Below are 22,162 nucleotides of genomic sequence, written 5' to 3'. Positions count from 1 at the left end.
CGCTCAGACAGACTGAAGCCTCGCCGGACTCTCTTATACTAATGACTTCAACTTTGACTCACTTTGTCACTTCACAGCTCAATCAGTGCGTAAACAGTGTTCTGCCATTGTTAGTCAAAGCATGGACTGCTGCCAGTCATGAGCCAGAGCCGCCGACAGCGGGAGGCTCCGTATATCATGAAAGCAGAGAAATGACGCATCCGGGCGGCCGCTTGGAGATCACTCTCGGCCCACAGGACGTCACAGGCTGCGGCTTACGTTATCTCGAGGGTCGAGAGCATCAGCTTTTGCTCAAGGAAATTTTCCACCGATCTGCCAATGCTGCACATTTCCATCGCTCACATCTCCATCCAGCCTCAGCGCTGCACCGCGGCTCATTCCTCATCCCCCCGCCGCCACATCCAGCCCAATAACCCTCCTCTTCTGTTCGTTCCAGAAGAAACCTTCATTCGCTTTGACAAATGCACAGTCCGTCATGCTAATGTGCTTCTGGAAGCACTTGTTGTTTGGAGAGTCATTGCCAATCAACTCTTAATGGCAGTTTGGATTTGTTGTTTCAGTCATCTAGAATAGTTCTTCAGAACACAGCATAAAGAGATGAACAGGCTACACTCTCTGTGTTGTTGGATGGGTTATTATACTGTTCTCATGTCCAGTGTAAATGTCTGTCTGTTCAGCAGGGCTGATATAATTGGGCAGTTATTGATGAAAGACACCGCCTAAAGCAAGAAGCTGCTCAAGTGCCTGCTTGGTTTTGTTGTAATGGTTTGCGTGTCTCATTTCAAGGTTGTGTTCTGGAGAAATGTTGACCAGGCTCTTCGAGGATCTCTAATGATCTTGTCTGCCCGCTTTGTGCAGACAGTCAAATCTTCTCTGTCAGCATGGATTATTACCCATAAAAACTGAACCCATAAAAATAGCTTTGCAAGTTTAAACCAATGTATATCGTTTGGTGCTTTTAATGTTAGGCTACCATTTTTGGTTTACCATTTGTCTGTGTATTTTATATGGCTTTTTTTATCATTTATCATCAGTTATATAATGCTCATTTAGAAAGTCTTTATGAATGAATCATTGATTCAAATGATTAATTAAAAAAATAGATTAATTCAGGAAGGAACCACTGCAGTGTTGAGACACACACAAGGGGGCCGAGTCTCTTTAGTCTGAGGTTTTCACGAAGCTCTCTCCATTTGAGAAAAACCATGACGATATTTATTCTACTTTCATTTCTCTGTTTGTTCCAACACCTTCTTGTCTCAGTTGGTTTACGTCTATGCTTTTTTTAATTTTCCGTAATTTGCAAAGTGTAATCGTGATCCATGATTACTGAAATGCACTTGCACAATAAATAATAGCCACTTAAACATTTATCCATGTGTGTTGCCGCAGTATTCATAGGCAGAAACCAAGGATGACATGGACGTTGATAGCCGACAATGACCAGGGGCAGGTCATTATTAAAGAAATTCTTTCAATTTTACAATCCTAGATATAACGTGCACAACTGCAAAAAATATATAATACTGTGCAAGTGGTTTTTGCATATTTTATTATAAATTGTGCCTTTAAATAGCATGAATGTTTCACAATATGATTTTGTTGTTTTGTTTTCATATGAAATAAATATGCTTTAACTTGATCAGCCTTAACAGACAAAAAAATCTTAAAACTTTATGTTAAACCGCTATATATACTTTTGTTGTATTTATCCATTGAAAATTGACTTTTGGATTTAGCTGTGTAATTTTTTTTTCCAAATATCCTTTTATTTTTTACTTTGACCATACAATTAATGTAGAAAATGTAACTATTCAAATAAATATTACATTGTGCATTAATAACAGACCTGTGTGGTTTGCCCCGACACCTTTTCTTATTGCGCTGGAAAAATCCTTAAATCCTGTTATATTCATAAAAGAGGCTGCATAACCTCTTATCTCTTTATTCCGCTCAGAAAAATGCTCTGTCAGGGGTTGGTGAATTCTCTTATACATCATGTATGCTGCTTAAAGGAGACGGTGCTGTTCCCAGCAGCTGCCAGCAATTTATTTTAAATGCTAAAATCCATTTGACCCTGAGATAAACATTTCACGATTGCATTTTCGCTGCTTTATGAAACACAATGGCTGTGTATGACCCAGCACCTCCGCAGACATAATAATCTTCCCTCTGGACAGGGATTGCTTTACTCTTCTGGACCCACTAACACACGGGTCTTTTCTTCTCTAGAGAGACATTGTCCATTCGGTTGGCCACATTTCGTATGCATCCCTTCTCACAAACACCCGATTTAACTTTTCACTCCGTAGAGAGGCTCTAAGAATTGAAATGGGTGTTAGAAAGGAGAGACATCCAAAACATGTTCTGAAATGCATGACATATAAAAACATGAGTGTATTTCTTGCCAAGCCTGAAATCCTTTCATTATTCACCATCCACCCATTATTAAAAATCACATCCTGCAATAACCTTCTCCGGTAAAACGCTAATTAATATGTCGAGTCACTAGCTTTTGTATTGGGAAGCAGCATTGAGTCTAGGCTTCTGTGAATGGTGCTTTTAAGGGATAAATATCACTGTTTTTGTTGCCTCTTCAGTCTTCTGTCTCTCACTGTCACAATACAGCTGTAAGACTTTGAGCTGAATAAGTTTGCAGCCTGTCGGCTTTGATGAATGAATAATGCATATGTACATAAGGTTAATTAAATAGGAGCCTTTCATTGCTGTAATATAACCTGCATTGAGATGAATGGAGCACACAACCACAATTTGGAGCTCTTAAATCCCAGGTTATATAACCTGCGAAAGCAAATTGCTTGAGGACTGCACAATTAATCAGAAAAATGCTAATCAAGATTGCTAATTATGAAACATGTCCATCGTGTGCATCATTCCACTGAAGTCTACAGTCATAGGTCTACTTCTATCTACACCTCCGCTGTGCAAAATGCACTTAGTCGTTTAATGGAAGCTTTTACATTAATGAGGAAGATCACGAGTCATTTTTCACACTAGCTAAGACTAAGCTGTAAGCTACAGCACGGATGCTGGATCAGAAGTACAAGTACAGGAAAACGATTTCTGTGGACAGAAAAGTAACTCTGGTCTCTCTTTATCAGGTGTCTTTTACTTACTTTCATTGATCGCCAGACACTTTTATCCAAAGCTACTTCCACGGCATTCAAGGTTTACTTTTGATCAGTTCATGCTTTCTGGGAGCTTGGCGTGGCTAGTTTGAGCTACAGAAATACATTCAGTGCTGCGTTTCGTGTTGAAAACAGAACATGGACTGATTAAAAACCAGGGTCAACAGTGTAATTATAGATGTAATTACTGATGTAAATTGCACATGTAATTGCATGCAGGTAATTTGTAAATATTCACGCACAGGTGTGTGTTTTCTAGTTCAGAATAAAACCAAAAAATACTTTCGCTACTCTAATCCATGTTAGAGCTGTCCCGTCTGTCTATCACTGCCTTGATTTACTAATGTATTAAACAATAAATTAAATTAAAAGCATGACAAGACGCACATGCTCACAATGCATTGCAAAATTTATGGATCTGGGCGTGACTCCATCGACTGTAAATATTGACCCAAGGTCTGTACTGCTTCACTTTTTTTCGAAGCCATTTTGTCTGCCTTTGCGACCGTTTTTTTGAAACTCACAAACTGAAAGAGAAATGGCCACATGCCAGTAGAGTTCTTCTTGAGCTCCCATTGAAAACCTATTCAGAAAGGATAAATGGTAGATAGTGGAAATAATTCGGTTATACAACTTGAAGTGGGACTGTTCGTTTCCAAGAACCAGATGGGCTTCAAATGTTGCTTTTAGACAGCTGAATCATGACCTTTTGTGGGACGCATGGCCTCATCCGCTGTAGCAGACAGCTCTCAATTGGGTTAAAACCACATCAGCAGGGGTAAATTATATAGCAGATTAAAGACAAATGACTGCAAACGGCCAGTAAACGAAACCGTACACACAGCACCCTTAACCCTAAAGTGCTGCATTATTCAGGAATTCATTAATAACTCATGACATTCTGTAGAAAACATGTTTTTGCGTTAGGCCTGTTACATTCAAAATGCATGGGATTGAATGCTGTAATAATCGCATACCATCATACCAGATCTCATTAAATGCAGTCAATATTACTTTTGGGTAAAAATTCCCAAAAATGCGCACATCGATCGAGTCATGGCATTAGAAAGTAGCGTGCACGTCAATGCATGTTAATTGAAAGGAAATGAAAACAAATCACGATTACGCTTATTATGAATATGATGCACTTGTCTGTGCATTAGTGCGAGATCAGGTTTCCATCGTTACAGGCAAAAAATAAGAGGCAGACATGTGCAGCTTTCAAATGACTGAATCCGTCATAGTTTTTTGACCGAATGCTAAAAACTTGTCAGCCCAGCAGTAGCGTCTAGACTCTGGGAGGAAGACTGCGAAGAAGCGCCCGAAGGCGGCGCGTGAGGTCTGTGCGAAGGCAGCCATCATCTGTTGCGGTCATATACCTCACTTTTCATCAGCTCACGTCTCTGCTGTATCCATGGCAACACTTCAGCTAGTCATGCCCTTGGGATGCATTTCTTGACAGTATTACTCTGTCTCCATTGCTGAAAAGGTTGGCCTAATGCTGAAGCATTGTTTTGTATGCGTGTGTCCTCTCTTCTAGGTCTTTTGTTGTGTGTATCTTCCTCTAATAGGGAATTTATTTGATTTAAATCTAACTGATAATGACAGCAGCTCCTTCGGGTCGTCTCACTAATGTCATTACAGTAACGTACACCCAAATTAGAACTGATGTTCTCTAAATTACGGTTATTTACCGGAATACTGTAGCAATCAAATGAAATCTGTCAGTAAACAAGCGTCTGCACTCTCTAGTAACTAATGTTATGTAAAATCAGAGGTCTGAACGATGACTGACCTTATACCAAAATATCCAATCAAAAGTCTGCATTAGTATTTGTGCTGTTAAAAATACAGAAAGACAAAGATGTGCTAGAAATGGTATAAAAAAAAAAAAAAAAACAGATTTATAAAGTTATTGTATGAGAAATACCAGGGGCAAAATGAATACATATTTTCAGTTAAACATAACTGAAACCGAAATAAAACAAAACTCATGAACGAGTAACCTTTAAGCAATAACAGCTTTCTTTGCCAAGTTTCTAGACCAAATAAGATTTTTATGCAAATTGATAAGCTCACCAAGCTTGAAAGGCTTTAAATATTTCGTACTAAAGCAAGTATCATTATTACTATTGTTTATACTTGTGTTCGGTCATTTCCTACAAAAGACCACAAGTGTGCCGTTATTTTTTGTGTGTGTGTGTGTTCACTTACCAAATGCCATAAAAGTCACAGAGTTTCCGATGAAGCTTCAAAAAATTCAAACAGAACATTTTTGACCGAACAGCAGCAGAGGGTTACACTGAAGTGAAACTCGTGAATGATCCTGCTGCTTCTCCATCATTTTCCCAGGTGTTCACATGTATCATGGCATTCGCCTGATGGAAAGTAAACCCTCGTGACACATCCCGTCCCGAGCGCAGCTCCCCTCCAGCGGATGAGTCATTGTGTTGGGTGATGTTAAGGTTACCGCTGCCTCAAATACAGACTTCCACTGCTGCCTAAAGTCTTTTAACAAGTGCTAGAAAGAGTCTGGCGTGAATAAACAAGCTGTTTTAGCCATGACCTTCAGAAACTGCCGGGAGGAACTTGATGATTGAAGATTGTCACTTTATTGTGACACGTTCACAGACAGACGTCAGCTGCCTCTGCTCTACAATATTACCATTCCTACTGAGACCTCTCATTTTTTCTTGTTTTTGTCTCACTTTGTCTCTTTCTTTCTTGCTCTTGAAAAATTCACTGTACAGAATAAAAAAAAGTCTTAAACGAAATCTAGTACCTCAGCCTCAATCAGCATGGCCATGTCTGATTCACACGGTTCTAAGAGTTTTAAGTGCTTTGGCATAATCGTCTTCCACGAGGGCTCTGTTTATGTCTTTTATATGCGCCATGGCTTTATGAGAGAAACTAGTGATGCACATTAAGTGCAGTACGCAAGGGTTGTTGTTTTTTGGGGGTTTTTTGATAATGAATCAAATTTAAACAAGTAGAAAAAGAATAGGGTTATGAATGCTAGTGTCATTTTTACAATAAATAAAAAGAAGTAGAAATAGAATTAGAATGCAAGTTTTGGAAGTTGTTGTTTTATTTATCTTTTTCTTTCCTTCTTTTTTTATAAATGAGCAGTCAGGCTCAACAAAAATGGCTAATCCATAGCAGTTCAGCATCTGGTCAGGGATGGCCTTCCTGTGCAGCAGATAAGGACTTAATCCGTCCCTTCGGGTGCATATGTGCCATCAGCGAGACAGAAAACTTCAACTTTTCTGAAGGGAATAAGCTGCTGTTTTGCGGTATATATCTTATCAACTTATGTTCTGCTTCCATTTTCACGACTGCACAAATCTCACTGGCCGCTGAGTTCTTCAAATAACCCAGCTCTATTAGACCTGTAGTGGTGGTAAAGTCAAAAGTTGGATGATTAGTGACATGCTGCTTCCAGAATCTTGAGATCTCCCAACGGAAGTATGGAAAGTATGGCGATGGCCTGCAAAGTCTACATTCTGGGCTTTATTGGGCCTTTATTGGGCCAGTCCAGCTTCAGCTTGTCAACATCTTCTGCCTGCTCCTCAGAGTCTGATGCGCTCTGGACTCTATGGCAGTGGTTCCCAACCGGTGTGCCGCGGCACTAAGGGGTGCCGTGAGATCTTTTGAGGGTGCCGCCAAAATTTCAACAAAATTTTTTTATTAAGGCAGAATCAGTGTAAACAGTATTCTCATATCATCTAGGACTAGGACAAGGTGTTGTTGCATGCAAACTCTCGAAATGAAACAAATAAATAAATAATAATAAAAAAGCTACGGAGATTTTAAATATCTATTTCCTTATAAGGGTGCCGGGAACTTTTGAAAGGCTTTCCAAGGGTGCCTCAAACAAGAAAAAAAGGTTGGGAACCACTGCTCTATGGCATAAACTGTCTCGTGTGAATTCATCCAGAGAAACGCAGTGCTTTCGCTCCAGTGACAGAAAGAAGGAGAGAAAGGAAAGGTCTGTCTGCTCCAGCTCAATTTCAGATCCCCAGGACCCTTCTTCGCGTGTCACTTTGGCTACTGCAGAACTGTAGAAATTTACAAGCAATTTGAACTGTAGCAAGCTGAGAGCTTTCATCCTGAAATTATCGGAGCGCTCGCATTCGGAGCTGCCATCACGCTGCACACATCATGCAAGTTCTCACTCATAAAAACGAGATGGAAGCAAACAGTCCCTGAACAACATCGTCTTCCCCCCTGAGGAAATACAATATCTACTTCACGATGCTCACTGAAACATGATAGCAGGCTTGATAAACCAATTCTTGGAGAAGAGAAATCTGAAAATTGATGGTACGAGCAGGTCCCTTTGAGGCGCTGATGATGAGGAGTCTCAGAGGACAATATTACAACCATCATCCAGCGGACTGCCGTGCTTTTAGCCGAGATTCAGAAAATGTTAATTACTGGAGGTTCTTCCCATAGCATTAGCTACAGATGCAGTATGGAGCCAATTTATGACAGGGAGCATATTCAGAATATTCTTCTCAGTCTAACAAGCACTCTTTCTGACATCAGAAACCCAGCGATGAAAACTGGGCCAGAATTTGTCAAAACTGTAAGTTAATGTCACAAAATCTTGGAGTATGACTTATTCAATTTATTAAATCACTTTTATTGGACTCCTAGCAGCTGAGCGTTGGCAGTGAGAAAGAAAATCTGATACACGCTCTGTGAATTTCGGTCTGTGGTTCATGATTATATTTTAAAGTATCAGTATGCTGCTTTTCATTTTGCCCAAGTATATATGTCCTAGGGAACTATCTTTTCAACTTAGCGAGTGGATCCAAATATGTAGGAAGATAAATTGTTATTATGAGAGACTGGCGGTCAGTGGGGGCGCCATCGAGAAAGGATTATAGCAATCGGGAAAGTGGCAGAATATGAAAAAAACGTCTTTCAGCTAACTAATTAATATGGAAAAGGCTAGACTACTATTTTACATGTATTGAAGATAACTTTGTGGTAAAATGTAATATAAGAGTGAACATTTCTTTTAAATAAAACTCTATTTTATCTTCTTCTTTAGATTTGTTCTAGCAATCTAAGCCTGTAACTGATGTATTGGTCATCCAGTGGTAGGGGTCCGACCTCTATTTTACAAAACAGTACACTCCAATTTAAAATTAAATGTACTACTTTGCCTATTGAAAGAAAAAGTGTGAATCATAAAAAAAGTGTTCAAAATGAAGCGATTTAAATATGCATGATTTGACCTCCTATAAATTACAACTCATCTTCTTTCATCTTTCTCCACCCAGGTGAATGTGTAGGAAAGAGAGCCAGCCCTCTGAAGCGGTTCACAAGGTCCGGTTCTGTCCTTTCAGGGGATGGCCCGGGTCCAGGATGGGCACACAGAGGAATATGACAGGTGCAGTCATTAATAATCCTCTTATGTCAAATGAGAACAGTGGGAAGCATAAAAGATGAATTACCTTATCTTTCCACCAGTACAAAGGAAATAACCTCATCTATACAACACTGAATCCAAAAATGGCACAAAGCATTGATGTTTTTATTAATGGCTTGCTGTTATACGAGATACAGAGAAAATTGTCTGTGCGGATGTAATTGCTGGTCCGTATTAGATGTTGGAAACTAGTATTGGGCTATATGGTCCACAGTGATATCGTCCTTTTGTCAATCCATAAGATTGACGATACACAATATGCTAATTTATTGAATTATTTACTTATGCAACCGTAGAGTGATCCGACTCTAAAAAGCAGTCTGTTAGAGTTAGTCTAATTTATTAACTACACATTATATCTTTTTGGTCACGTGGCATATGGATGTCATAAATATATTGAATTTGTTTTTAACAAGACAGCAATTTATCAGCCTAACCCTACTGGATACCTAATACAGTTATAGTTATGCAAATCATGGAAAATAAAAATCACGTTCTCTTGGAATACATAGTTATGATTTGTGTGACCCTACATATGGGGTTTTAATTTTACAGACACTGTGTTGTCTTATTTGGTAGCTCTGTGATGTTAGAAGACGGTCAGGATGGTATGGACAGTGGTAGCCTGACTCCTGGCTCAGCTCGACAGGTCTGCATCCAACGCCATCCAAGCCACGGCTTCGGGTTCATTGCCGGCAGCGAACGGCCTGTCGTTGTACGCTCTGTCTCTGCGGGTAAGATGCGCGTCTCTGTCTGGAGATATGGGACAGGTGTCTGTTGTCCCCTGTCTCTGGTGCGCCAGGCTTTTGAGTTTTTCAGATCTGAGATTAGTCTAATCAAATGGGAATTCAGATGCATGAGCTGTACAAGTTTCTATTCGAAGTGTGAAAACGTACTGTAGGATAGTTTATTATAACAGCCCTAGGGAGAAAGTGTGACTAAAATGAGCTTGAGTGATCTACATCAGCATATATTTTAGGACAAGAAAAGAAGACAACAATGTCAGGGGCTTTAACTTATCGAGCTCATACAGAGCAAGATGGGTTTACAGACTCCTCCTTTGCAGAGGACCCTCGAGCGGCAAGCTTTATCCTGGAGATCAGATCCTAGCCATCAACCAGGAACTCGTGAGCGACTCACCCCGGGAGAAAGTCATAGACCTTGTAAGGTAACACCCTTTACTGTCACCAGAGGGAAGGGCCTTGTCTGGACGCATGACTGTGCTTTATGTATTTCTATTCCATGTGTCTCCATCAGATAAGAGAATTCATTTCAGATAAAGACACCCTTTTCACATTCTGCAGCTCACTTCCCGAAATGTCTCTTTCTTCTGCAGGCGGTGCAAGGACTCGATTGTTCTCACTGTGCTGCAACCACAACAGGTAGTTAAGGACATTATGTCTTCTTCGAGCCAAATTACATTAAAACGGTCCCTTTCAGTGATGCAGGCAAACTACTATGTCAGTTTCAATAGAGTCTGTACATTTTTACTGGAATTTGACATTCAGGTTCAGCTTTGTGTGCGAAAACATATTTGCTTGGTGCCAATGTTACGTAATTACTATACATTCATGTAATTGCATAATTAGTATACTGAGACGAAAGCTCAGTATCATTCAGTATGAATGATTTGTGTCAGTGTTCCACAGTGCACTGAGCTCAATGGAGCGTTAACCCTGTCACCACATTGCAAGGAGGTCAAGCTTTAACAGCTCTCAAAAGTTTAAACAATTTCAACTTTGACCTTGGTTGCTACTGAGCTTGTGGAGTACAATCATTCGCTCAGCTGTTGACAGAAGAAAGACTGATCCTCTGTATATACAACTCCAGCTGTACCGCCATTCTTAGTCTTATCGTGATATTCAGAGAACAGTGGGTAGAAATTGTAGTCCATTACAGATTACATGATGAAAGTCTTATCACTAAAAGTCTTACTTTTTGAAAACTTTATAATCTAAACTTGTTTTAAACGCACCATTAAATGTACCATATCGATATAAAAAAATGCATCAATTTTAAAATGGACATTTTGGGTGGTATTCTAACACTTTTGGGGGGTAAAAGCAACGCATTTGTTGCATTGAAGGTTGGATGTAAGTCTTTTCAAATCGACAATTCTTTTTTAATCCATATATTTTCATGTATAAATGTCCATAAAACATACTTTTAAGAAGCAAAACTGCATTAGACATTAAGCATTGTTTGCAGAGAATATAGCTATTTAAAAGAGTTTTTTAAATCATTCTAAATGAATCTAATCTCAACCTCTGTTTTCCTGTCTATGTCTCTTTCTTTCTTCCTTTCTTCCTACCCTCCCTTTGTCTTTCTTTTCTGTTTCTTAGTCACCTAAGTCTGCCTTCATAAGTGCAGCCAAGAAAGCTCGTCTGCGAACCAATCCCCCCAAAGTGCGCTTTTCTGAGCAAGTGTCCATCAGCGACCCAGACTCAGTATGTGCTGCTGCCTCTTGCTCACATCACACCCCAGTCATATGTGTGCTAACACAGCTGTCTTTATGTGCTGTAATGAGAGCCGCACAACACTGGCTGACACCAACGCTCCTGATAGACTCCATAGCTCTGCTATGACTTGTATGGATTGTAAGATTTGAGTTTGTCGAATGGACTCAAGGTATTTTGTGACATGACCGCTCACAGTCTGTTCGTGCTAATATTTGTTAGTATTTACAAAATCAACGTGTCAATCATTAGTGTCTCCTTTTGAGAGTGTTACATGCCTGTCATTTCAGAGTTTCGATATTGAAGTGCGATTCACTCCACATCTCCTGCTCATCTCATTTCATCAGACTGCAGGTTTATTACCCAGAGGGGCGTAAATCCCTCTGCGATGGTGCCTTCTAGATGTGGTCCACCATTTCGACAAGCTAAAAGGATTAATCCAAAACATGTGCACTTCAGCTGTGGTTTCATCTTCCTCCACCATCCATGAACTCAGACTTTATTAAAGTGCATACATGAAAACACAGGGCTTGGAATTGACTACGCTTGGTTTGGTTGGAATGAAAGGGAGCTAGCATTTCTCTGTTTCATATGCGTACATAGGGTAGATTTGCATAGAAGTCAGTCAGGCAGATACTGACAGATGTTCTTTTTCTGAATAGAATATGAGTCCTAGTTTGTTTGTTTGTTTGTTTTGTTGCTGAGATTTACTGGGATTTACTATAGACTGATTTGAACAAATGCTGCAGTACTGCAAGGATGACTTTCTGGGACAATTTGTCACATTGAAAAAGCAAACTCTTACAGCAAGCTTTAAATAATTCCCTCTGGTTCGGATCGTGGTGTTTTAAGTTACTTAACTAGCTGGTTCAGTCTTCTAAGGGGTAATTGAGTAAGGTAGCATTGCATCTAGAGAAAGGCTGCAGCCTCCCCATGACCTCAAATGTTGTTACTAGACATTCATTCATTCGTAGCTTTTCATTAGCTCTACAGCTGCCATCTCCTCTTGGTGAACATGGGTCGATAGCACCCATGTTAATGTCAATGTCCATGGATTATGTCCCATACAGTTTGATATCTGCCTTGTGAGCAAGGAAGAGTCAACACTACACCCTTGGGTGCTGGTCGCACCAATTTAATAAAGCGGACCGATGGGAGGGGTGTGCAGCTCTCCTGGAAGAAGAAACTTGCTGATCAGGCCTAGAGGGCCAAAATCGGTAAAGATCAAACCACCCTCACCTGAGCCTCCTCTAATCATGTCAATCCATCTTGTGTGATCAGCAGGGGCCAGCGGGGCTTTCTTCATTAAAACTCGCCTGTCAGCACAGAGTACACAAGCTGCTACGTTTTTATTAAAGGGGTTAGGCTTAAAGACAAATGCCAACGTGGGACTTATTATTCATATCACATCATCTCACGCCGTAGCTAACGTGCAATTGATTGGGATTGTGCTCACTGTATAAAATAGAGTTAGCAAACCTGCTCACTTCACCGTCTGTCATGACATGGTCCCAGCGACACACCAAATTGATGCTTGCTTATTTGTTTCCATTCTCTATTTGTGTATGAAGTGTAATAGCACTTTGCACATGGCTCCAGAAGCAAGCCTAAAGGAACTTGCCAAATGAACAATACTTTCATGGGTGTATCAGACCTCATTAAGTGTCAGCATTTGATTACATGAAATTATTTTATTGATGACACTCAGTGGAAGATCAACGGACAGCTGATAATATGGAACCATGGTATAAATCAATGTAATTCTGACTAAAATTATTGACCTCTCATTCTCGATACAAAGGTGCCTTCAAGGTCTCTCACCCACTTCAAGGTGCACTAAGTAATTTTTACCCACTTTTTAGAAGTTGTAAGTGAACAAATATTTTACAAACATTAAAGAAAATTAAAGGCAAATGTCATTCACCTTATGTCAGTAACTTTTCATCGCAAAATAAGATAATCAAGGATGTCAATTATCTAAATAGGAAATCCAATATCAAAACTTTGCTTTAACCCTTTTCAGCATCTTTGGCAACGGGTGTCAGAATAATATCCAAAGTCATTGTGACTGGTTGTTCAGAAAGGCTTACATTTACATTTATTCATCTGTCCGAGAGGTTTTTTGTAGTTGTTTCAACACAAAAAGAACAAGTTTGACATGGACCTTTTTGGTTAAAACCAAGATCCACTGCTGTGTTTTATATCTCCGGCTAACAGAGCATTGCACTAGTCTAGTCTTAAGAAGATACGAGCCAGCGCAAGAACTATGCATGTAGGATCTGATTTTCCTAATACTCTAAAGAGGAAGGGTCCAAGCACTGAACCCTGAGGCACTCCACTACTTTATGTGATTTCTCCTGGATATTTTGAAAGATCTAGGGCTAGGGTCAAAATAGTAGTAATATGTCAAAGTAGTGACATATAAATCCAGCGACTTGCATTTCAGTAGCAGACTGAGAGACAGAATGGATGGTTTGTGGTTTGGCCAGTCACAGGGTTTTACGTGATGTCACCATAGCCTTTAAAACCAGGAAAATGAACAAGTCGGTGAAACGAGTCAACATGAAAAAAAAAAAATACTTAGTGCACCTTTACCATTACCTTAGATACACAAATATTCTGCAATTGAATTCAGTGTTTGTGTCCAGCTGATCTGCATTTAGAGGACATGGTTTCACGTTGGATATAGAATGAATGGGATATGACTTCTACCTCTATACTCTGTATGTTTAAAGAACATTCTTGTAGTATTTCCAATTCTTTAAACTATTGCTCAGAAGTTAGACAAAAATCTTCCCTTTAACCATTGTTTCAGGCTTAATGTTTTTCCTTTCAAGTCCTGTCATGCGTTTCTACATTCCTTTCTTTGTCTCTTAGATATTAGATTTTCTTATTTGAGACTCTGTGTTGTCCTATTGAGTCTTCTCTTTTCTTAATATCTTGTCCGAGGTTCACTGACTGCTTTCTGTCCTCTTTCTTGCATCTGTCTCTTTCAGACCATGCTTAAAGACGACTCTCTGCTTCTGATACCAAATGTGTTGAAGGTGTTTTCTGGAAAATGGACAGATCAAATCCTTTACATTTGACAGCCGCACCACTGTTAGGGTGAGTGTGATGGGAAAACTATTCCCAGTAACAATTTATTTTAAGTACCAACTCTCACTATTAACTAGTATGCATACTAATAGCATATTGGCTTTTTTTATTAACTCATATTCTTATTCATAGCCTTATTCTGCATACCTATATTTTAGATCCCTTTAACCTACTCCTTACCTAATCTTGACAACTACGTTACTAACCATTGACAAGCAGCAAATTAGAGACAAAAGTTTTGTTTAATCATTAGATAATAATGAGAATTGGACCTTAAAATAAAGTGTACTCTTTGTTGTTGTTGTTGTTGTTTTAATAGGGACAATGCATATAAATGAACATGCCATAGTATAGAAGCATTGCTATTTACATCTGTAACCCACATACTGGTAACAGAAGACAATGACAATGCATTTATATTAATACAAATACAAAAATACAATACATAAATGACAATGTAAAATTCTGTCAAAGCATTACAAGCGATCACAGATTTGGTTTACTTCTGGGTCACTGTCAAGACTGCTCTTGAAAATGTAAAATGTTGAACGCTGCCTTAAAATGACATGACAAAATAATCAATTATGTCAGTTATGTAAACACATTGGTTTGCGTTGAATGCGTTGATGCGTCACACTGATGGATGAACTCCTGCCTCGAACTCATTTATTTAACAAGCTGTCAATTGTGATAGAATCTAGTTGTGGCTGTTTGTTCATAAGCAGCAACTTTAATCTGCTTAATTAACATAACATTTCAAGAAAACATCACAATTCACAATTGTAATCACATTTGTAGTGTGAACACAGCCGTCATTTGTTTTCCATGATGAATCTGAATTCCAAAGTGGTGTGTTATTCCCTTTACTGACTGCACTGTTTTTCCGGTGATGGACATCAACGATAGTTAGAGCCGTTCAGCTTATTCATTTAAAGGAGGTGTGTACATAGCAGCATTAAAAATTAGCTTAGCTAATAATCTTTTTTTTTAATTATTAATTAATTTATTGCTATAATTAATAAACATTATTAAGCCATGCAGAACATAGGTGAATGCAGATGTGGGACTGAATTTGCATTCTTGCTGAAAAAAACCTGCCTGGTCTTAGCAGGTTTAATCTGGTCAGCAGGCTGGTTTTAGAGGTTTTGTCCACTAAAATATATGCAGAAGATGGAGTATTTGTTACTCATCCCTCCTGAAAAAGAACAGCTAAAACCATTCTGATCAAACATTAGAACTGTGGATATATACTACGTACACATCTAGTTACTATGTAAGGACGCATGACACTTACTATAAAGTGGGGCTATATTTTTCTTTCTGAAAGCAAAAGTGGGAGAAAAGGGTAATCACTTTCTTGTGTACAGCTGATCTCACGTTTCGTCAGAATAAAGCATGAATTCCAAGAGGTATGATCAACTGAAAGAAATGCGATACAGTTTCGGCTTTCAAATGCACTGTAATTTTTGAACGTGCAAATGAGGTGAGGTTTGATGCCTACTGACTTTTTTTTCTTCTCCTGGGGTTTCACAGCATTGTTGACATTTCTCACAATCCCTCCTGAGCTGATATCTTCAGCCTTTGGTCAGTATCACCAAACAGATTATCTCAATCCTGGTGACAGAACATGGTGCAGTAATCCCGTCTATCTCCCATAGCCTGAGTCGCTGTCATCAAACACTAAATATGTAGCGTATCACAGCAGCCAGCACACATTGGTGTTTCGCCATAGTATTTGAGTACAGTATTTGCTCTGGTCACATGGAAACCTCATTAAATATTTGCCGTCCATTTTAGAAGCAAAGCCACTAGGCAGTAAAAAGCCTCATTTGTCTCCAGTGCAGGGTCGGTGACTGAGAGTGTTGATTTCAGTGCTCTATCACTGAATGGAAATGTCAAGCCTGTCCTCCTGTAGTTTACGCACTGCTGATGCTGTTGCTTTCACTACATTTACTTTGCACTGTAATAACTGATATATAGTTGTGCAGAATTCATATAGAATTCATGCTTTAAGAGCTAAAAACACCAACCATCAGAAGAGTTACTAAAGAATACTACACCTTGTTCTCCTTTGCCGTTCGCCCCAGGATGTGATATCATCGCTGCAGGATCGTCTCTCCCTGCGTTACATTGAGCATTTTGCTTTGGTGCTGGAGTCCGGTGGACTGGCCCAGAATCAGAGGCTGCATCTGCTCCAGGAAAACCAGCCACTGTCTCACGCGTGAGTAAATTCCACCCAGAAACCACTGACTGGTGCATTACTTTCAATCTAAGACTGATGATATGTGTAACTTTTTGAGCAGTGTACATGGGCACATTTCCATTGAGAATGGGTAACACATTTCAATCTGATACTTTATAGAACATACTCACTAAAGATATACTTTAGATTGGTCGTGGGCCTTGGCGTCTAACCTGGTTGTCTGTTGATGGCAACATTTCCCAAAGTTGCCTGGCAAAATTGCTCAAAAAGTTGCAAAGTATGTCATCAGCATAAGGAGCATTAAAAGCAGCCTTAAATGTGAAGTGCAAGGTACTTTACAGCAGATTTCTATTTCTATAACAAACAATCGTAATGAAGGAAAAACACTTTTTGTAGAGTGTCTGTCATTGGACAAATATATACTGTAGAAGTACAGGGGTAGCCAAGACTTGACAGATCTGACTATTTAGCCTCCAAAACATGATTTAATTTCAGAATGTTCATAAAACATGCAGCTTCTGCTCTGAGCACAATAAATATCAGATGAAATGAGTGGTACTGTTTTAACCCCCTTTAATATTTGGTATGTCTAACTTTGCAGAAATTACAGCAGCACGCCTCTTGGCATAGTGTCAATACATTTCCTGAGAACTTCAACATTATCTTATCCCATGCATTCTGCAACTCACGCCAAAGGCTTTCCTCTTAATGTACAATAGATCTGTACAGTTTATTTTCCTCGCTCCAAATTTGCTTGATGGGGTTGAGGTCTGGAGTTTGAGGGGCCAGTTATTATTTTTAGTGTTCTAGCATATTCTTTTCATCATAGGTAGATCTGCAGTTCTGGCAATCGTTTGTTTCATTGTTCTTGTAATGGCCAATTCAACAAAAACACACAAAATTATAGAATATAGAAGCACTTTAATGTAGTAGTATTAGCATTTGAATTTGATTTAATGGTATTTATGTCTAAAAACATTGTCTGCTCCAATTGAAGTCTGGACAAAGCAGTTCAAATGTCAAATAATTCAGTTATTTGATTAAGAAATCACATTTACTTTACATCAGTTAGATTGAATTATTTCAAATCCTAAAATGTTCTGTGGTTTAAACTAGATTTTGAATCAGAGATTTTCTATTCAGCGTTGTCTCAGACTCATGGACGCTATTGTATATGAATATACAGTAACAGAACCTTTAATAAGAATCTGAGTTAGGGGGTAATGAAATTGATTTGTTATATTTCAAAGGTGTATTTTATTCCGTATTTTTTAGGTAGTTCACAGGACCTACTTCCAGGGAATGAAGTGTCTTTTTCGGATTTGCTTCTTCCCAAAAGACCCTGCTGACTTACTGAGGAGAGACCCTGCTGCATTTGAGTACCTCTACATACAGGTATATTAGTCATGATTATTCACACAAGAAGAAACAAGAGTGGTCAGATATTAATACATAACCTCTTGATATGTTATTTGTTCTAAATTCACCAGAACATAATGACGTCATTAAAGAGCGGTTTGGGATGGACTGGAAGTCTGATGTCACACCGGTTGGCAGCCCTCCACATCTACATCACTGTGTCGATTGCACGAGACCCAATCAGAAGATTTCTCTAAAGCATGTGGAGTAAGTCTTACAACAGTCATCATCGCCTGAAAAGAAGAAATTTCATTCAATAACATTAGATCTTAATCACTATGAATTAAGGTTCTATAAAATTCAATTTAGCAACATTTAGAACAACGATGATGATTTTGTGCTAAACGTTGTATTTATGTGAACAGGCATTGAAAGAAAAGTACAGTAACCAAAGAAGCATGCATTAGATTTTAGGCAAGCACCATAAGCTGCATATCGTTTACACCGATGGCAGATGACACTCGTGAAACCATCAAAGAGCACTGTGAGGTCTTGTAGCTGGTGGCATGCTTTGAAGACTAAACCCACCATCATTATCTTTAGGAAAGAATGGGGTTTGGAACCTTTCCTCTCCCCTCTGACTCTGTTGCCAACTGTCAGAGAAAAACGTCTGCAAGACACTCTCACAGCTGTTGAAGACATATCAGCATCCTCCACCAGCTGGTAACAAGGTATATGTGGTTACTAAGAATATTTAGTGCAAATATCATTACAAATATGGCACAATGCATTGTATTAGAAAAAAATCCTGTACTTTTTTAATCTGCATTTTGTACTCTTACACTGCATTATGTTTAGAATTAACTGAACTGTCTGGAGAGCTAATAGATAATGTCCTGACAATTTTTTTTTCTTAACAGTATATCTTAAATGGAGGTCTTTGTCATAAAATGTAAATCAAGAAACATGCAAGAAAGAAATCTTTCATCTCTTCAGTCTAATGCATGTTTCTGTATTTGTGTATTCATTTTATGCCATCGTTTATAGTTTATGTTGTAATAGACATGCAAATCAGTATGCAATTAATTTCTTTATACCAATCATTCTTACACATAGCAGACTTTTCAGCAGCAAAACATTGCCCTCTGCTGGCCAGAATATTACCCTCTGTGCACTTGCACAACCCCCCTTTTTCTCTTTATCTGTGTTTCTATTCAGGTTTCTCCTCTTCAAGGAAAACTACAGTACATGCGTGTCTTAAATGACCTTCCACCATTCGGAGGATTCTTGTTTCACACAGTTGGCTTGGTAACACAAATCTGAGATGACTTCCTAAACAATAATCTTGCATTGATTTCATGGTTATACAACTTTTTCCAGTTATATTGCCAAGTTACCTTTTAAACCCAATAAACAACCAAATTGCTTGTCCTCCTCTTACTGAATTTCACCTTATTTTCTTTTCCTACTGAAAGGATGAGAAGCAGTCAGCCACTACGTTGTTGGTTGGGCCGAGACATGGTATTAGCCATGTGATTGACCTGAAGAACAACCTAACAACGGTCTTAGCAGAGTTCAGCCGTGTGGCCAAGGTCCAGCTCTTCAGAGAGCATCATGGAGTAGCCCGGGTTGAGGTTGTTATTTTGGATGCCAAGGTGGAAAAAGCTCTGAAACTGTATTACATAATGCAACATCGTAAAATCTAACACTAACATGCATTTCCATACTAATTATTGTAGCCCTTGGTCTTATTAATGGGTGGCCAGATGCATCAAACTTCGCCTGTTTGATATCTGGCTATTACAAGCTATTTGTGGACCCTAAAAGGACAATCTACTGCAGGATACCTGGTCAGCCTTATATGATCAAGGCAGGTATGTTAGAAATCTTACTTTTTGCAATTTCATTAACATAAAAGAAAGTCATTGCATGTAATTTTCAGATTTTCTGTGCATTTGCTTTTCATCTTCCACTGACTAGCTAAACTAAAATATGTTGTGTTTCCTATGCAATTTCATAATATAACAGATTTAATAATGGTGTGAAATATGAATGGTGACATCTAAAACATAAATTAAATAATTCTAAACCAAAAAAATTTAAATCATGACATGAATTGATCAGGTTGCTTTCAAAGGGTCTTTGATGATATTTTATAAGGATTTTTCATGGCAATCATTCATAATTCCAGCTTGATCCCTCCATCTTCTTGAGCTCTCCATCCCCATCATAAACCAGTTTATGCAGGCTTAACTGAAATGCTAATCAAGATAAATGCATATTTCTGGAAGTAAAGTGTATGTTGCATTGCGTTACTAAACCATGTATTGGATGTTCGCATCTCCTGTGGTCTGCCAAAGAGAAAGATCACAGCATGCCATCACATCCCACAAGGCTCTTTTCCATCTCTGAGAACTCTATTCAGCAGACTCACCTTTGTCATCTGGACTCATTCCCATCCATCATGTTTTCTACTCGTTCAACCACTCAGACAGTTCTGTCATTTAGATTCCAGAGTTCTCATGCCCAATTCGCTCCGGAGCCACTGTGCCAAGTGTGGAGTCGTCGAGAAGACAGAGAGGGTCGACTTCAGAGAGGCAACACAGAAGACATCAGCATCACCCATATCTCAGCACCTTGGCCTGTGTCACATCCATTTAAAAGAGCAACAACAGCTGCAAGAGCTTCAGATACAAGCTGAACAGGAGCTTGACATTAATGAGAACCTTATCTCACAGGTACAGAATCGTTCACGCACAAAGTCTGACCCCACTCTAAAGAGCACCGAATCAGTGGCTGAACAAGACCGTCCCACCGATGAGAGCTCAAGCTTCAGAAACAGAGCAAAAACAATGGAGCTTCACAGAGGTTTTTTTGTGACTCTGCAAGGCAAAACTCCAAGCAGAAGGTTTGATCTCCGACACTGGGGAGGCAGGAAGGCTCATTTTGCAGCAGTGCACAAATGCATGTGCTTCCCGTGAAGGAGGGGCTGTTGATCTCATTGCCTTACCTCTGCCTGGGAATGAGGAAGATGAGGAGATGGATGATGGAGGAGGAAAGCTGCAGCCTCCCCCTCCCGCCATAGCAGCACCGCCCCCTGGTTTCGTGGACAACAGCTCTGATGAAGACGCACCTAAAAGGGTCGGAAAGGAATCAAGGCCTCTGCTGCTTTGGCCGAGGGTCGTGAGGATGTTCCTGTCACACTGATTGATAATGTGACCACTAGGACGGTTCAAGACCACGCTCAGGAGTTAGAGTCGATACGTTAGTGTCCACCCTCCAGGCACTAGAAGCACTAGCTGCATCAGAGATTACCCACACCATCACCAGCAGACGCAACAGACAGCAGGTGGACTATGTACTATTAAAAGTGCTGGTTCTTTACATGTCTATGAGTAAATGAGACTTTGTAAAATTCAAGCAAACTGTAAAATCAAAAAGTCATAAAATTGGTTGTTTGTACCACTTCAGATTACAGAAGGCTAACAAATTACGTTATAAGGTCCCAAAACAAGTATCAATGCCCAGTGTTACCTACTCTTACCAACAAAATAACAAACATCTTAACACTTTTTTAGCATTTAATTTTTTACTTATTTAGAACTTTTGCATTTGTCCCCTTGCAATTTTGTGAACTTATGAGATTTCTCTTACAAGCATGATTGTGTTTTTTCTGTTCTATGCAGTGGGTTGATTGTACTTTACTGCCACCAATAACCCCTGAATCATCCCTTTCAGATTCCTATTAATATATGTACAAATTTTTCCAGAGTGCAATTGATGTAGTCTGAGATGGTGTTCATGCCATGAAACAGCATCGTGAAATCTAGGCCTATCTCACTTGCTCTTCCACCACATCAACAAGAAGCGACTTTTCAGTCGGCGGTAGACTTCCCCTCCAAACAATCCCTTCGGCTGTACCACACAGAAGCAATTGGTGGGGGCTTTTCAATGAGCTGAGATCCGTGGCGGATGTCCACCAAAATCTGTGATATTAAGTAAGTCTGTGCCTCATGAAAGTATGCCCCAATCAAGGAATTAGTCCCTCCTGACAACTCTGTGGAGCAGGGGAAAGAAACCATAAACAAAAAGGTGAAGAATATAGGAAAAAACAAGAAAGAGGCCCTGTCGAGAGTCCTTGGAAAAGTCTGAACCGCAGAGATCTGGAGCTTAAAAGCATCTGATCAGAAAGCTCCCAAAGTCAATACGATCAGTTACCTCAGAAGCTGATGAAGATAAAACAAGCTCTGTTACCTCCAGAAGGTAGGAAAAAGAATCTGGTACAGTCACCCTAGAAACTACCAGTATAGCCTCATCTGTTTCTTTTTGTCAGTGGATAGAACTGGCATCTGCTAAGATTTGTTCAACAAATATGTGCTAAGATAAACACAATGTCTCAAGTGAGACCACTAAGCCTTCAAGTTCAAAGGGCTATTCTGCCAGCTGCTGACTTGTTTTG

The 22,162-nt window shown here is 39.4% G+C and overlaps 1 pseudogene; it reads left to right on the top strand.

The window, feature by feature from the left end:
- The first annotated feature begins 6,625 nt into the window (after nt 1–6,625).
- On the top strand, nt 6,626–21,452 carry LOC122358184 (annotated as a pseudogene).
- Nucleotides 21,453–22,162: the final 710 nt, after the last annotated feature.

The sequence above is a fragment of the Puntigrus tetrazona genome, chromosome 14 (assembly GCF_018831695.1).
Source record: "Puntigrus tetrazona isolate hp1 chromosome 14, ASM1883169v1, whole genome shotgun sequence".
NCBI lineage: Eukaryota > Metazoa > Chordata > Actinopteri > Cypriniformes > Cyprinidae > Puntigrus > Puntigrus tetrazona.
The sequence above is the reverse complement of the archived record's forward strand: the minus strand, read 5'-3'. Positions and strand labels throughout refer to the sequence as shown.